At 31.5% G+C, this 19,688-nt stretch overlaps 1 pseudogene; it reads right to left on the bottom strand.

Annotated features, from left to right (window-relative positions):
- Nucleotides 1–2,281, bottom strand: LOC132067549 (uncharacterized protein At1g66480-like; annotated as a pseudogene).
- Nucleotides 2,282–19,688: the final 17,407 nt, after the last annotated feature.

The following is a 19,688-nucleotide window of genomic DNA, read 5'->3' as shown; positions in this document are numbered from 1 at the left end:
TCATTCTCAGCTTCATAATCATAGTATATAAAATGACTAATAGATGATTAGTAGTACTAATAAGTAGCTGAGAAGCTAGCCACTAAATTAGGAGAGCACTTGTACCCTATACAAAAGCTATAGAATGAATAATTTTTTTTCGAATTCCCATTTTTGTTAAGAAGCAGCCACAGCTAACTGAATCTCCCCTTCTGTTATCGGCGAGAATCCTACACGTTTCTGCATTCCATTAAAAATAAGAAAAATAAGTTAGGAAAAAGGAGATTAAACATAATTTATTATTCAAGATCATTCTGTAACAAACAAAGTTGACATCATAGTGAATTACGTTATCATGGGGTAAATAATCTGTTTCAACGATTTTTTTTTCTTTGTCTAAATTGTGTGTTACATTTTTCAGGTTGGTGTGTTATATAAACTATTCTGGTTGTTACACTACCAAAAGTGTTAACTTCTAACTGGTAGTTAACCAATAATTTTCATGATATTATGCGTAAATATTTTAAATATAAAGAATAAATGGATGTTAGTTACTTTATTAAAGTATGACACAGGCGTTGTCTCTGGAAAATCAAAAATAATTTGCAGCTTTTGTTAAAGTCAGCAGACATTGTTGATTGAAAGCTAAAAATTTAAGAAATTACACCTAGTAAGACAGGAGCAGTCATTCTTGAAAATAGAATTTCCAGAAAAGCGAAGTGTCACGCTTTATGTAATTTTGCTAAATCGAATCGACGATGTAATTTGTGAATTTAACGTGTTTCTATTTCGTGAAACAGATTTGACTCCTCTCCGTTACGCTTCCATTTTCTCGAATACACACTACTTGAATAAATGACATTTGCTCTATTCAAACTTTTTAACTCAAACGTTATTCCTTATGAGCTTTGGCTATGTCAAATGAGAAAAAATTAAAATTAAAACGTCTATTTTGAGAAAACATTTCTAATTCTAATTAATACGAGTAAATTCAACACCTTCATTTTATTTTATTTTTGACTAATATGATTTCACCAAAACGTAACTCGTATCAAAATGGAGCTCTAATCTATGTAACCTATGGTTCACCGAATTTTGTTTCAAAAGAGAAAATAATTAAGGAGATTATAAAGCAGGGAATCAAATATTTATCAATATAGTGAAAGTTCAGATACTCAATCAACCGGAATCGCTAATTTCCGATGAACGTCCCGTCAAAATTTGGCTCATTAGTATAAGGGGTTTTCGACGGGCTGGAATTTCCTCTTGGAAATTAGCGAATCTTTTATAGTATATTGAGTTAACTTTCCAGTAAAAAGAATGTAATTTAATATAACTCTATAGTAATTTTTACTGTAAGATTTACTAATTCGTTATATTTTAAGTAGAACTTTAGAATCTTGATAAGAAAACAACAATCCACGCATGTTCATAATTAAGGAAGAGAACAATACCTCTCGTGATTTGAGTCCTTTCTTAATTATTCCTCCATTTTTAGGACTTTCTTCTTCCATCGACAAACCACTTCCACCATTGTTGTTCATGCAAAGTCTCATAATTTTCTCACCAACATCACTCCCATCTTTGCTTTGCATCATCAACTTCTCCACCTCCGCTTTTTGGTAGCCTCAACTTCAACCTTTCGGGGTTGGCTTATACCACCACTATTAAGTGGGGCAAAATAAGCGAATATTATTATGATAAGACGAAAGACTCTTCACCATAATACTTGGCGCCTACGATTGATTGACAAGTCAGACACCGATCTCCGTGCTAGCATTAGTGTCTCGAGCCTATCTTTCGCACTCATTTGGATACCCGACCGGACCCTCCTCGTGTTTTTATTATTCTCTTCCGGGAATTTGGGTAATTCTACCAGAAAATAAAGCCTTTTGGGCTTTAACTCTTGTTGTGGCTCCAATGGCTTTGCTCTAATCCCAAAATGCTTCACTTCTTCAGATTCTAATAATACTAAGGATGGATAATATTTTAGTACCTCGTTGGCATAAATTGGTGTCTTGTATTTCATTGTTTGTCCATCGATTTTCATCACTTTTGCTGTCTTTTTTCCTCCAAGACTGTTCCCCATTAGTATTTTTGTTTTCTTTTTGCTGTTTCTTTGTGAATTTAACACCAAAAATAAGAAGGAAATTTATGATGAAAAAGGCTTGTGTTGGGTTTTATTTATAAGCCTTTTTAATAGGATTTGGCACGAGAAAGAGAACGAATGGCCCAGTTGGTGTAAGATAAGGACGACGGGGTAACCAGTAGTTGTTTGTTAAGGGGCTGAGTCAAAGAAAGTGTAGATTTATAAATATGGACAAATTTTTAAAGACTTTTAGAGTAACATAATTTTACACTATCTATTTTATTTTTCAAGATTACAGTTGCATTTCTTAAGAAAGCTTACCTAAAATATTTTTTGAATAACCCGATAATGTAAGACATTGTTTACATTGATGGTGCATATATATATATACTTTAGTTACGGAAAGGTCGTCCAATGTTTTGCCCAAACTCAAAATATGAAATATTACGCTCTTACTAAATAAGTTCTATAATTTGTGTCACATTTTTCTACTACACAATTAATTTAATGTAACTGCAGGTTAATCATATCTTGTTGATAAGTTTTCATAATTATTAAAGTTTCTTCATCATATAATTGGATAATCTTTAAACAAAAATTTATTATGAGGAAGTAAGTTTAGTAGAAAAATTAACAAATACTAGAGGGACGTAAGTGATTCAATATTCTATAAACTAACAAGATAAAGTATACAGAAATAGATTTTCTTTGATATTTATTAATTATTCTTTATTAAAGACAAGAGATTAATTCTTAGTTAACCTAACAAGAGATTTCAAAGACAGATCTTGATTGATAACGCTACCTTCATTCTCAACGCTCAACACTACACGACACTACTCAATAATTTTTACCTTCTATATTTGCAAGTACATATGAGTTTATTGAAGAAGCAAAATTTTTGAGGTTTAAACAAATAGAGACAAGAATATTGAGAGAACATAGGACATGTCTAAATATAAAGTAAGACCTAATAAATGCTTCAGTTTTAAAAAAAAAAAAAAAAAATTGCTTCAAAGTTACCTAATAATATATAAGGATAAAAATGTAAAAGGTATCATCCGGTCCATATAATAGGTGGTTTTTAGATTGGGCACACCTCTTAAGAAATTATTCACCCTAAAAAAGTAAGAAATTTCTTCACTAAAATCTCCTAAATTAAATAATACTGATTTATATGAGTTCTTGGTTATGTAAAAATCGATAAATTTTAAAAAAAGATTACCACCATTTTAGTTATATAAAAAAATGTATATTTTTAGATTAAATATAAAAATTAAAAACACTACATAATCCCAAGTAAACTTATACTCTCTCTGTCCCAATTTTGTGATACCCTCTCCTTTTTAATTTATCCCAAAAAGAATGTCACATTTCTACAATTAGAAACAATTTACCTTTAAAATTATTATTTTTCACCTGAATGAAATGATTTATGGCCACACAAATGTCTAAGGTTTGTTTTAGACCATATATTTCAAAAGTCTTTACTTCTTTTTAATTTTATCAGGTCAAACAGTATCACATAAATTAAGAGGAGGAACTACTTGAGTAGATGAATAAGACTACAGCAAATTTGTGAAGGACTAGAATTGCTTTTAATCCTTTGCAAAGATGGTCTTATTTTAAAAAATGACTTAGCAAGTTGTTACACTGAGTAACTAGAAGTGTAAACTTCCCAAAAGGTTGATAAAATGTTTGTATTTTGTTTCATTCTTTGTTTACCATGTCTTTCGAGTTGTGGTCTTTCTTTTATTTTTTAAATCTAATAATAGAATACCTTGATTTGTCATCTATTGGATAGCGTTGCTCATTTGCAAGCATAGAAAACAACAAATGTTCCCATATTAATTGGCAAAAATGGGATTTTGGAACCTTCAATTTCTACATATGTTGGTCATTTTATAAGCCAATTGTGACATCAACATGCTTCTTGTTGTATATCATGAGACTCATGTCCCAAGATGTACAGAAGAAATCCCAATTGAAGTGTTTTCCGTTTTAAGCAACATGAATTTAAATTAATTGGAGCCCCAAAGTGAATGTAGGACACTATATGAGGAAAAAAAAGAAGTTTGTAACAAATAATAACGCCCTTGAGTTCGATTTCTAAAAATGAAGAAACTCATGATTGCTAAAACAACATGAACATTAAGGATTTACACTACCAAACACAACTTGCATTATTAGGAAGCGGGTTTAGTAGAACGCAGGCAAGTAGTGTAGTTCAAGTTATGTATTTACCATAACAAATTCATTTAATATATACATAGTATTAATTCATAACTTAGTAACACCAAAAAAATAAAATCCAGAACTCATAAGCTTAAAATCTTGTCTCTGTCTCTACACAATTGTGCAACAACTCCAAATTCCAATAGTTCAAATCTTCGTTTCAGTACTTGATCATCTTCTCATTCATATTCTATCACAAATAGTTACTCCTCAGTTTACTTTTACTTGTCCTAGAGAAAGATAAAAAATTTCTTGTTTTACCCTTAACGTTAATTACTAATTTCTAAATCATTTTCCAAGTCCATTAAGATTATACACGAATTAATATGAATATTATGGTAAAATAAATACTTCATCTATTAATTCTTAAGGAACGTGCAGAGTAAACAATAGACAGGTAAAAGTGAACGGAGGGAGTAAAATAGTAGAGTTCTTAGTAGCTCAATTGGTTGGAACTTTCACCTTGTTGGTGAGGGTTCGAATCCCTACATTGTAATCCCCTTTCTCATTTCTCCTTTCCCTACCCCCTTATGTAATAAAGAAAAAAAAAAAAAAAAGAGGGAGTAAAATAAAAACAAGCCCGTGAATTGTGGGGAGCGATTATCGGTAGTAACGTAATCTCATTGGTTAATTAAATAATATCTATTAGGATTGCTTAATGAAAAAGATGTGCGTAAATCACGGTGTGGATCCGTGAATTAGTAAAGAGTTCTCATTCCGTTATCATCGTGTGCTTTTTTGACCGTTTGTCTTTATGTGTTAGAAATGATTAAAAACTTAATTACGTTGGATGACAAAAAAATTTATGCATGAAATAATGATTCATTTAACCGGTTTTAAGTTTAGGTGGGTCATTTTTTTTTTTTTTTTTGCTCATTTATTAACTCAGCACATATTAACTAGAAAATTATACCTTATGACCTCAAAAATTAATTTGCGGTCTTGAACTTTTGACCCCCTTCCCCTCTCTGTTTGCCTCCTGGGCAAGGTCAAAAGTAAGTTTGTTAAACTTAAAGTTTTGCCCATAGGAAAGGCGAGGTCAAAAGTTCAAGACCACACGCCTCCAAGGTCATTCTTGTAAATCACCCCATCTTAACCTATTTGATTCAGTTCATTTCTAAGTTGTGATGGTTTTAGAAGCTAAGTATATATGTAGCCCAAATTAATCCATAAAACCTCGCATATATATATATATATATATATATATATATATATATATATATATATATATTGTATGATATGATATATAACTATAATAAAGGGAAAAGAATTACTATTAATTTTGTTTGGTAATTAAATAAACTATAACAAAACATATGAGGAATTAAAACTTTGTAAGAGTTGGACGAATTGAATTACAACTCATCGTTTAGCCGATCTTAACTCATGATTGGACGATAGCTTATTTATTGATTAAGCCTTTAACCCTTGTAAATTCAGCTCAAACCAAGTTATGGATCTATTTGTATTTCTATAACTTGTCTCCACGCAAAGTATGCAAATAGGATACGGCAACCTATAATATTAATCATTTAATGCACGTAGCACTATAAATGCAAATATTATATAATCATACTACGTACGTAAAGGTCAAATGTGGTCGACAGAGAATTTCTGGTTACGTTAAAAAGACGAGTTTTGAATATGACGTTACTGCATATGGTCCAACTAGATGTCGATCCTGATTATGAAATGAAATTATAAAAGTTACAACATCTCGTATTACAACATCTCGTAGAAGTTATCTTGATCAGTGAATCAAATATATCATTGATGTTTATCCGTAAAATATCGGCGTATGATACTGCAATTTTTTTTTTTTTTTCCCTTCTGCCAGTTAATTCTTATTATAAGTATCGTTGTTATGTAGGGGTGTACATGGACCGGGTTAGTTCAGTTTTTTTAAACATCAAACCAAACTAATTGCCTCGGGTTTTTTAATTTATACACCAAACAAAACCAATAAAATTCGGGTTTTTCAACCTCGGATTTTCTCGTTATTCAGTTTCCGAATTTTTCGGGTTTTTTTTTTAATAGTCTTGATACAAAATATATAACTTTTACTTCAAATATTTCTTTAGTCCTAGTAAGATACAACTATATAATTAAGGTGTTTCATAAGAAAATAACACAAAATGCGAGAAGAGTGATGACATTGTAATAAAATATTCAACAAAAGATAATAAAATCAGTGAAAATAAATATTGTTAATTAATAAGCCATAAAGAGAATGACCATAATCTAAAAATACTAAGTTATGCTAAAATAAGTACGGCTAATAAGTATTAATTACATGACAAGAAAAAAAAATTAAGTTATGTATTTTCACTCTCTAAACCAATTATACAAAACTAAAGAATAGATATCCAACATTATTTTCATTCCTAGTGGTAAATTGAATTTCTTTTGTTAGTATTAGTGTTGAGTTGGTTTTAGTGGACTTTATATGAGTTACTAACACCATAATATATAAAACTTATTGACATTCAAAATTCTAAGCTTCGTTCTCAATAATATGATAATAGATAAAAAAAACTACGAAAAAATTAAGAAATATTTATAAATTGCATTACAAATAAATATTTTTATGTATAAAATATTTTAAAAATTGAATACATATAATATCGGGTTGGTTTGGTTCGGTTCGATTTGACTTTTTTAGCTAAAATCAAATCAAACCAATTATGATCGGGTTTTTTCTTTCAACACTAAATCAAATCAAACCAAACTACTAATCAAGTTTTTTTCTCGGTTTGATTCGGTTTATCAATTTGATGTGATTTGTCGGTTTACTTTGTAGACCCCTAGTTATGTGTGAATGGTTCAAAATTGGATCAGAGCCAAAAAGTCAAACGAATTGACATAAAATGACTTGTTCATTTTTTAATTTGGTTTGGTTTTAAACTACAAACACTAGAAATAGTTAGCAACAAATTAAATGAAATGCATTATTTTCGTCAAGGGAGACAATAGTTCCAAAAAATTAAATGCATCATTGTTTTTCTTTTCTTTTTTCTTGGATTTAACCATTTGCTAGCATGTGTACTTACCGGCCCGACTAATTAATTCATATTTCACTGTCTAAGTCCTGCGAAATGAGGAACGCTCTTATAAAAAATTTCTTCATTTCATGAAGCAAACCAAAGATTTTAGTTAAACGTGAAATTATTCATTACCGATATAAGATTTTAGATCATGACTGGTCGATCATTAGAATACAAGTCCATTGACAATGAAATCTCGTTATGAATTTTCTTACATAATTAGTAAAATGCTCCATAATTTCAATGCAAGTCATGAATAATGTGTAACGTCAAATATTTTACCTAATTTTTTGAAATCTCAATGGCAATTATGTCAAACTATCGACCTCGATGTATAGGCGCTCCATGTGCTATATATGTCCCACCCTTTTAGCAAAATTTAGCTTTCGTCCTAAGGATGGATCTTAATTCTTTTCGATTACTTTGAAAAAAGCTGGTATATTCATTCTATTGCTAAGAAAAACAACTTTGACAAATAATTGTTTTGTCAACTAAATATATTCTTGTTCTTGCTTTAATATAATTCAAGCATTTTTAAGTTTCACTAATCAAGGTTCAAATCCTGGAAATTGAAAATATCCCGATAAGGAGTGCAATTATACCTTTAATGGGTTGTACGCAACGGAAAATTTAAAGTCAACCCCCAAAACGGATAACGGACACCGTTCGAGAAAGAGGTTTTATTTAAGTTTCTCTTTCAAATACAGTGTATTAGCTTCCGATTTTGGAGCACATTGTCTGAAATAAATGAATTGTTTATAGTAATAATATATTTAGAGTCAATTAAAGTTTTCCAAAAGATGCAACTTTAATTTCTTTTTCTTTTTTAGTTTTATCAGTCTATATATAGGAGGTGTAGAAAATACTCAATTGTACAATTGAGAACAAATCCAAAAAACTTAGCTTCAATTCATTGGAAAATCAAATATCTTGATGATCTTAAGTATTATATTAATCTAATGTGCAGTGTGAACTATTTGCCATTTGAATTATTCTTTGATCGTATATCTTATTTTAAATGAAGTATGTTGAGAAAACATTTATTTTATCTAGAATTCGAATAACCAAGAACAGAATGAAAGAAAATTACTAACCAACTTTTTCTCCTTGGATGTAGACACGTAATTTTGTCATTACACTACACGTTCTTGTCTATATAATAAAAAAATGATTAGTTCTTGAAAATGAAAAGAAATTTATTAAGCGAGAAATTCAAACTACTATCTAAATCTTGTCGACTCATTTTTGTAACATTGGTGTGAACATCTAAAAATCAGAAAAAGTAAAAGGTATGAACACTTGACTTTGTAGGATAATTAAGTTACTAAAAGTCAGCTAATACTATTAGTTTAGGTGAAAATACAATGATATAGAAAGAAGAGGGACCTAAATCCCATTGAGTCATTCTTCTACGGGTTCTTGAGAATATAAAAAAACACATCATCTTTTATCATTTTTACCTTGATTTTAAAGCGTTATAGTCCTTCAATGTTTTGCAAACCTGTAAACAAATAACAAGAGTCAAATTTTCATCATAAAGTGTTACAATTTTTATGTTTGAGAAAGGTAACAATAAAGTTCCAAAGTCGTTTGAAGCATGCATCTTGACAAACAGTACAATTTTATAGGCCATCGTTTAGCAAAGTCAAAGTGAAAAATAAGGTAAATTGCAAATGCTCATCCCAAACTAGTTGGTGTCACATATATGGATAGTAATTTTGCTATATGATAGATCATAACTTGAAAATGAACAAAATAGGATTTTGATACGTCGTTGGTTAAAGAAGTCCCCGAATTATGAGAATTTTAGGATAATTTTGTGCAAGCATGGTTATGTGTTATAGAATACCAAACCTTAAGTTAATATATATATTATTAAATACTTTTATTAAGATTTCTTCTTTTTTTTTCTTTTTTTCTTTTTTTTTAATTTCTCACTCCTGTCTGGCACGACTAAAGATTAGAGCCCGACTATATCCCGATTCGCACACAGAGGGCCCCATTCTAAAATGCTTTCTACCAAGGATATTTCCATACCCAGGGCTCGAACCTGAAACCAGGGGCGGATGCAGCCAAGGCCCAGGGTGTTCACCCGAACACCCTCGGTAAAAAATTACAGTGTATATTTAGGGTCAATTTTATGTGCATGTACATATATTGACTTTTGAACACCCTGAACAAATGCAAAAATTGGTTCATTTGTGTTTTCGAATACTCTGATTGAAAATTTTGATCCGCTCAACTTCGAAACCTCTACGGTTAAGGGAGAAACTTTATCCGCTGCATCATATCCTTTGGTGGTCTTTTATTAAAATTTCAATTTGACTGAGAGATTAAAGATGAAGAAATACCTATTGTGATAAGCATCAGACAAACCAACGAAAGTAAAGTGATCATGAGCGGTAATTTGTGCCATATCCAATAAAGGGCGCAACAAACTGGTGTCAAGTCTCGAGTGCCTAGTTGTAATTTATACATATGCATATCTTCTTTCTTGTAATATATAATATTGAGAATCATTCAAATTTAAGGTTATTGCAATCCGAAATTAGAAAAGATTGGCAAGCAATTTATTTATGATGCTTTGAGGAAGAGAGAAATCAATTCGTATCATAGTAAGATAACCTGCTACCAAATTTTAATTACTGATCCCACTACCATCCATAATTTATCAACTCACCAAAACAAAAACAAAAAATGGAAAAATGAAAAAGAGTCAAATATATCAACAAGCTAGAGTTAATCAATATATACATATGCTTTCTATAAACTCCACTTATATGGTCCTTGGGCTAGAGAAAAGGCCATAAATAGTCCCTTATTTATGGGAGTAGGTCTAAAATGGTCCCTTAACTATATACTTACCTGTTTTAGTCCTTTAACAATTCAAAAACTTATCAAATTTGGTCTCCATCTATTTTTTATATAAACAAATAAGACAAACCCATAAACCTCCGTGAGATTAATGTTAAACCATTCCTCAAACCTCTCTCTCTCTCTCCCCGCTTCTTTTCCCTCAAGTTCATTCTTTAACCTCAAATTTTTTCCTCAAGATCTCTCTCGCTTTTCGTAACCGACGGACTGCGTCAGTTAAAACCGACGGAGTCCATTGGTTGTGTAAAAAAAAAAAACCGACGCACTCCCGTCGGTTTTTTTTTTTTTTTTGAAAATTAAAGAATGAAATGTAGGAACTTGGAATAGAACCCGGGTATGTGCCTTGGCATTAAAGGGCTTTACCACTAGACCACTGATATTCTTTGTTCATATACTTACATTAATTTAATTTATACTATGTTTTCGCTCTAGAAATCGAAGGAGTCGGTGGGTTTTTTTATTAAAAAAAAAAAAAAAAAAACTGACGGACTCCATCGATTTATTTTAGAAAATAATATAAAAAATAATTATATTTTTTCTCGCATTTTTGCGCAAAAAATAACCGACGCAGTCCGTCGGTTTTGCCGCTTTTTAGTAGTGTTTGAGAAGAATGGTTACGAAATTGTGTGCGAGTTTGTCTTTTCGAATTTAAGAGACTTCGAGAGCGACAATTGTCGAATGCTTTTTTTTTCTTTTTCTTTTTTTAATAAGAGGAACTCGAGGAAAAAGAAGCGGGGAGAGAGAGAGAGAGACAGGTTTGAAGAATGGTTTAACATTAATCTCACGGAGGTTTATGGGTTTGTACGCTGTTTGTATAAAAAATAGACGGAGACCAAATTTGATAAGCTTTGAATAGTTAAATAACTAAACCGATAAGATACGATTAAGGGACCATTTTAGACCTACTCCCATAGATAAGGGACTATTTATGGCCTTTTCTCCCTTGGGCTATGCCACATCGCTCAAAAAGTGTCATTTCATTTTCTCGAGTATATATACATTTAGATGGCATTTATTTACTTGCGGAAATGAAGAAAATAAAAAGAGTATAATTAATAGGAATCGAATCAGGAAAAAAAATGCAAAAACTGTTATATTTTGTCGTAATTTTGTTTATTTAAAAGATATTTTTAATTCAAGCCCTTATGATTTTATATCGGATTACTTATTGCACTTTTAAGATATGCAATACTCACAAACAGCATGATTAAACTTTTAAGATATGAAATAGTCACAGACCTTTTTATCACTAACAGCATGATTACCACTAAGCCAGATAAGTAACTTTTTGTCTGATGATTTACTAACGTTGACACCTAAATTTGTTTATTAGGCCAACCATTCAAATCAGTTAGAATGAGGTCACAAGCAGCATAATTAATCCAAATTTTAATATATAGTCCCTAATAATATGAATGTAATTGAAATAAAAACACGAGCATAACAAGACAGTAAAACTAAATCGAAATAATCGATAAAAGAAGATATAGAAAGATGCTTACTGTATTTTCTGGCTGGTGAATGACGAGCAATGATCAAAAACTGTGAGAATTAGAACAATCAGTAGCAAGTATAACAACGTGTATTCATGTGAATTCAAATGGTTACAAAAGTGAGGAAGTGGGGGATTTACAGTATAAGTTAGTGGACTGCTTTCGTTATTCTTGCTTGTTTCCGCAGTTACATGGCTAAAATCGTGGGCATTAAATAAAATTAAATGAAATCCTGTATATCTCGAAATCTAAAAGTTGTTTGAGTTATCTCTTGTCCGGGCACTTTGATCCTTAGATGGTAAAACAAGAATTAGATCGGATTGGTGTTGACTGACTCAACGTTAATTGTAACCCTTTATGCTTACCAAGTGTCTTATCAAATGGTTTTTGCTTCTATATATCTATATGCAATGCAGTTAACAGATGTTAATTAATTTAGATTCTCCCTGTAAAGGTTTTCTGCTTTCTCTAATCTGTGCTCTCTGTTTTCCTCTGTATATTGTATACTTTTCTTGCTTTTAAAAGATCATGTTCAAAACTTAAACAAAATTCCTTATCCACCACTTTTTGCTTTTACTTAAGAATGAGTTTTTGATTATACAATAACGACTTTCTTTTTCTTTTACATGCACGAATAACTATTCACGTGTTTTAAAAAGATTAATATTTTATAGATTGCCACAGCCAATTTGCATAGATACTTATCTAAAAAAGGAACTAAATATAGAAATTAGAAGAGGTCAATTTTGGTGTGAGTTTTCATCAAATAAGTCCAAAAAAGCACATGAGGATAACGACGGAATGGGATTAATCACCATTCACGGATTCCCACTGTGATTGACGTCCGTAATCCTAATTACTACTACTACTACTACTTAGAACATTATGCACATGGTGCCTAGACTTTAGTCTTTGTGTTAGCCTATTTGTCTCTAAATAAATGGTATGACCTAAATTAGCTCCTTCATGAAGGATGTCACCATTATCATGTATGTGTTTAAGGATATATGAAATCTATTAACGTGTGTGTGCAAGAAAGCAAGATCCAATAATATTTTTTTTTAGTGAAAATCTGCTCTGTTCAACATTGAGCTTTCTATAAGTTGTCCTTTGGTTGGCATGAGTAACAAGTTGCAGCGACGTCATTAATTAACGTGCCCAAATAGTTGAAGCCGCCTCATGCACTAACTTATCAAAAGTTGCCTGCATGGACAACTTGCCCCCTACTTTCTGGTGAAGTTGGATAAGGCTAGAGTGGGGAAAAGTTTTTTGGATACGGCTTTTTTAGGGCTGTTCTGATATGATTCCAAATCATACAAGATACTACAACAAGAATGTACCCGTGAAATTCCATAATATAAGTTCCGGGAAGGATACAACGTACGTAAATCTTATCCCTATCTTAGAAGGCAGGGAGACTATTTCCGAAAAAACTCTCTGCTCAAGAGATAGCAGGGCATGATTTGAAATCATGAATTTGAAATTATTGATTTAAATTCAGGTTGAGTTGAAGTTGAAATTTTGTTTGGACATGCAATTTAGATTATTTAAATTGTATTTTTCTCTCATAAACATGAAAATCCCGCAATTGTGGGAACTATCAAAACTTCCCTATCTTTTGTACATTCGTACCAAAATGAGCAAATCATGGTAGTTCATAAATAAGGTATTGGAATACCGTAAGGCGTTACATTAATAAATTGCATATCTTCATGTTCCTTTTATAAATAAATGCTTGCGATTACATATTATTACAAACTTTCATATGCACATAATTTCCAAAGATCCATTGGTCCAATAAATCAACATTAGTAGTAAATGACTATTCTTTGATATAAACTTCTCAAATGGTATGAACAATCTCTTCGCATCGAGCATGAGTCTTTTATTGAAAGACTTAAAATGATGGGTATTTATTTGCAAAATATAAATTTATGAGTCAAGTGTTACATTTTAAAAAAAAAAAAATCACAACTTGAAATTTGAGATCCTACTTTTTGAAAAATTTGAGATTTCAAATCATGATTTTATATTGAAGTTGACATTTTATTCACATTTAATAAAAAAATTCAAAAAAAAAAAAAAAAAAAAACTCTGATTTCAAATCAAAATTTTAAATTTCCTATGGTCAAACGCCTACTTATAATGTCACGTGAAATCGATAGCAAAAGTATTAACTGTAGGTCATGTGTAAAGTGTTGTCATCAATATATCTAGTGTACAAATTTGTGACGAAATTATAATAGATCCTTGTTTATGTTATAAATTTGTAATAAAATTGTGATAGATTATCGTTTAATTTTATCATAAACAATTTGTAACTGAATTATGACAAATCATCATGTTCGTCATAAATTTCATTAATCTTGATAAATTTTATCATAAAATCATTATAAATTCATTACGATTTTATGACAAACTTGTTTGTTTCTGTCACAAATTAGTATTTTCCTTAGAGGTAAGAGCGGCCTTGATTTGATTAATAAAAATGCCATGAATGCTTTTTGCAAACCGTATCTTTTATCTCATGTAAAAGCATTGTCTTAGTAAACAAATTACATACATTTCTCTAAGCCGTCACCCACGAGTTAAGTCGAAAAGTTAGGTCTTTGATCAAATGTCACATTTTTCGATAGTTTAGTTCACAATTTTTAAGTATGGTCTAATGTTGTGATCCAACATAGAGACAGGGAATGTTCATTTTATCTCTTCATGACTCGTTTAGGAATAACCTTCAACTATCTCTCCATTAGACCAGATTAATTTTAATCGTGAAAAGTAAATACGTAGTACTACTCCTATTGAAGTTAGAGATCAACAGAAATTTGAAAGGTCATTTCAAAAAGTTTACAGTAGCATTGGAAAGTTAGGTCCATCCAATTTCCATATTATTAGTATTTCCTATACCTTTCACTATACTTACCCTACCTATAATTGTAGTGATGGCACCTCTTTTCATAATACAAAATTGACTTAATGTGGTACTATTTTGGAAGGTAGGTTGAACATCTGTCTCACCAAAATGTTTCTTTTCATTTGCAAAACTAGCCGTTTCCCTCTCTTTTGTGTAATGACAAAACATGTCTACATCCAAGAAGAAAACTTTAGGTAATTGTCTTTCAATAACTTGACATGGTTATGGGAATTCAAAAATAAATGATCTTTACACGTGTAATATTAATATAGAATGAAGTATATATGCAACGGAATAACTCAAACGTTCACACTATAAATAATTAAGATCGTTACTATAATATTCATTTTCTTATACATGAAGCTTTGCTTTGTAAAGTAAGTAGGTGATTTCTTTATCTATCCAATGTTAGGTGGAACAAAGTTATCTGATGCTAGAGGGAGATATCAGATATTTCGTGAAATTAGTCGAGATGCACGCAAGCAGATCCAGAGACACCAGGCCACAGTTATAAAAGCATATGTACTAGTATATAATTGTGTGGACTAAATTGAGTAATCACTCTGAAGAAATAATATTCGGTGCCCTATAGTTTTTTTCTTGAAAACATCACAAGGTCAATATAACAGTGTGAATGGTCCAAATTTCATTTTCAGTTTTGTTGCTACGGACTTTTATACTACAAATGAGCCCCCATTGTGGCTTTTGACAAAATAACAAATGAAACCTCCTGAGTCCTGATTATAATTCAAATATGTACGTCCTTAAAACTTATTTCTTTTTACGGCGTCTATTAACCAAGAAACTTAACAATGTTGATTGATCCACAATCTTATTCAAATCTAATATAGTACCTATGGATACATAAAAAATGAATTGATATGATTACTTATAATTAATAGTACATTGATTACTTTTAATGAATAGATATGATCACCACTTCAAATATGAAATGCGAAGACATCAAAATTAATGAGAAAGGATATATAGTCCAATCATAATAAAACGTGGCAGTGCGTGTATCAAAACAAGATCAAGAAGATTTTTGGCTGTAAAAGCATTTACTAGTTGAAGCTGCTTGTTTGGCAAATGGAATAAAAAGAACAGAATTTTTCCAAAGTAAGCAAAGAAATTGCATCTTCATGAGAGTTAGATTTTTCTGAAATTAAGGATGGAAATGTGTAGCATATGGAATCGAGGTTGATGGTTTTGACATAATTTCCATTGAAATTTCCAACAATTAGGTGTAATAGTATTGTTTAACCTTAAAATGGAGAACAATTAAATTTGTACGTGAGCCCAAAGATATGTGGCTAAATTCAATTCAAGATTAAATAGCGAGATATGTCAATAAAATGAATGAGTATAGCAGATCTAACCAATTGTTAAATACGTATGGCCTCGGGTATAGAAACCGAGGTCGATACCCTTTTGTTACAAGCTCTCACGAGGTATAATAAAAATGAACTTAAGAATGTATTTAACCGATTTAATAAGATTTTATGATTGTTGATGTAAACTATTTCTCTCCTTGCTATTGCCAACCTCCTTCATGAATGATAACCTCCTCTTTATATAGTAGAGGAGAGTTTTAGCAATCCCAAGACAATTCTAAATAAAGTAAGAAATCTGGGTGGATGCGCATTGCCAAGATCGACGTCGAAATATCCGGTTGAGGACGGATATTTCGGTCTCCCGCTGATGGCAGTCAATTGCCCTTCCTTCATCGCCTCATCCCGGTCCGAACTCGAAGCTTCGTTCCCGGTGAGACGGTCGTATCGTGACCGAATATATCCATACTAATGGGAAACTGAGCGTGCACGTATCCTCGGTTTTACCCGTATACAAGTATATTAGATTATTATTGATTTTCAGTAGAAATTAAAGAAAAAACTATGAAAGTCGTTTTAGCTGGAAAAAGGAAATATAAGCCAGACACATTGATTTGATTTTTCACCAATCATTATCTAAGCCAAAGATTTTAGGACTTTCTGTTTTTTTCCGTAGCTGTTGACAATCTCTCAGCCAAATAAAAACCACAAAATTATACTCTCATTTTAAAAGTGGTGTTTTTATCTTTTCATTTTGTTTCAAAATAAGTAGTGTGTCACAAAATCAAGGGGACATTAATTATTTTCTTCTAATTTTACTCATATTTAAATAAGTGGAGTTTTACGTAACCAAGAAATCATTAAATTAAATAACCACTCTGTACTTCTTTTTCAAGGCATTTAATTGAGGGTAATTTAGTAAAAATATTTCTTACTTTTAAGTGATTTTTTGAATGGATGGGCCCAAGCTAAAAACACTATTTATTATGAAACGGAGGGAGTCGAATACAATCACTCGCCAATTAATTCTTCAAACAAGGCTGACTTTTGAATTTAATTAGTCAAACTTGTTGATTTCTGCTTTCAACTGCCAAATTTGGATTTGTCTACCACAAGTCATCTTATTAGTCAAAACATATTTTCATTTGTCGAGTACTTTTATAAAGGCTATTCTAGAATTACACTTAGCACTTTTGTTTTCACTTAGTAGAGGTTTTAATTTGAATTATTCAAATTTCTGTTTATTAAGTATGTTTTTTCTTTCTTTTAGCATTACTTATTTGCTCCGAACATGTATATACATTCTTAAATTTCTTTTTTACAAATTCGATCCATCATAAGACGTTGAGTTAAAGATTCACACAAATAAGATCTTTTACCACCACCAATAACCATATATCTACACCACTAGCCTCACTCGCAATAGCACCACCATCAACCACATCCACTACAATAGCCTCAATACCATCACTAACGACGATTATTAACTACTTTTATCATCAATTAGTACCACTGTACATGTTATTACCTCTAGCCACCATCAATAGTACTACCACAAAGTTATAACAGCATCGCACAAGACTTGGTGTTCACGATCACTTTCCACTCTAAAAATTGTCTTTTAAAAGAATCATTCAAACATGAAACATATAATAATGATATACCTATAATGACAAAAATTACTCTTACTAAAAAAGAGAATTTGCAAAACTATCATTAGCTGCCGACATTTTGCTGTTGAAACAGTGGTATTTGATTTAGTATTCAACATAGCTTCTACGCTATCTAGAAATATACAATTTCATAATTAGAAGCTCAACTTAGACCTTAATTAACTAGGCAGTAAAGTCATATAACGTAAACATAAATTAGCAGTCCACAACGTAATTACTATGATTATAGAAATAACGATTTGTACATGCATTCATAATTCTATATAAGTGTATTCCAAGAATCAATATTTTATTTGTTTCCGTAACAAATTTGCAGAAGCATGGGACAAGTTGATGGAAATTAGAATAAGTCCATGTTTGGTGAAGTTTTGATAATTTCAACATGAATGAAAATAGAGTCAAAAAAGCACATGAGATGATGACAAAAATGAGATCTTGTCAGCAATTCACGGATCCACACCATGATTTGCGTACGTGTTAATTATTTCCTTAATCCTATATGATTATAATTAATTAACCAATGAGATTACATTAGTTTGATAAATCATAGACTTACCAATAAATCGAGTCACACTACTAGTCTTCTTTCCCCACAATTCACGGGCTTGCTTTCTTCCCCTCTTCTTTTGTCCAAAAACAAAACAAACAAAAAAGACTTTAAAGTTATATATTGTCGGGTAACAATTCTTTTTATACTATCAGGTCACTCAAGAAATATTTATAGCTAATGCACATAAAAATGTGGGATTTGTAATTTTAAAATTAAGACAAGCTATTTATTATAACAGGTAACGGTAACATGATAGTGTAAAAATTCAAACATACAGAATATTCTTGACAATAGCCAAATGCTTCAAATATATTTCTCCTCGGTTAGACTTGTCCAAGGTGGACGCCATAGCTACGAGACATTTTGATAAACTGAAACACGTGTCCGGAACAAAAATGGCTTAAAAAAAAAAAAATTGAACCAAAATACCCCAACAAAAAAAAAGTTACCAATGTACCTTTAGCGCAGTATTTTACTGCGCTAAAGCACTTAACCGTAACGCATCGTTATGCTTTAGCGCAAAGAAAATACCGCAAAGGACTTGTGTTTTCTCCCCTATAACGCAGTATTTTAATGCGTTATAGATAGATGGATTTTAGCTATAGCGCATTATTTTATCGCGCTTGCGTAGTCCGCCATTTTCCATTTTACTCCTTTTTACGTAGTTTAGCCGTATATCAATCATGCTTTGATACTCCGAAACTTCAGTATTTTATATAGAACCCTACTTATATTTGTACAATTAATAAGATAGGCTCAATACATAAAGAATACGCAATATTTTGGATTGTCGTTTTAGTTGTCACACCCCTATCTTACTAGGGTGTGATGGGCACCCGACCCCATACTCGGAGCCGAGCGAACCCGCTGACTCTTACTGCACGTATGAACTACACCGTTTTTTTTTCAACTAGCATTAACATAAATAGCACCATATGAACATAGGCTAATAAGCTTTTAAGGTCGTACTATACAATGATTTGGGACAATCGTGAGTACAATAGCTACCGTACATATTCTTCACGAGCCTCTAAACATAGTAAACATATACATAGGGAGGGCCGAGTACCGCCGTGCCCGAATATGTACACCAAAAGTAGTACCAAGGAACTCGGGGTCGAACAACCTGAGCGCTGCAAAAATGCCGCCGAGAGACTCCCAGGATCAACTCCGCCATTCGCCGACTCGCGCGCATGAAAACGCCGCCCACACGGCGGGCGCGTACGAATAATGTACCGAGTATGTAAGACATAGAAAATAACATAAACAAGAGCATAGATTATAAGTAACAATATCGTGTGGTCATGGATATATACCGAGACAAGAATGTAACCCCGTGCATAGGAACACCTTTTTTCAGTTTGATATCATGCATGCTTGTTTTTCCTTTTTGAAAACAAAACATTTCTTTTCCATAGGCATAGAAAATAATTTATGTCATAGTATCAAAAGAGGCGTAAAATACAAGATCAAGAAGCATAGATATCAATATCAAGCATAAAGATA

The sequence above is a fragment of the Lycium ferocissimum genome, chromosome 8 (assembly GCF_029784015.1).
Source record: "Lycium ferocissimum isolate CSIRO_LF1 chromosome 8, AGI_CSIRO_Lferr_CH_V1, whole genome shotgun sequence".
In the NCBI taxonomy this organism is placed as follows: domain Eukaryota; kingdom Viridiplantae; phylum Streptophyta; class Magnoliopsida; order Solanales; family Solanaceae; genus Lycium; species Lycium ferocissimum.
The sequence above is the reverse complement of the archived record's forward strand: the minus strand, read 5'-3'. Positions and strand labels throughout refer to the sequence as shown.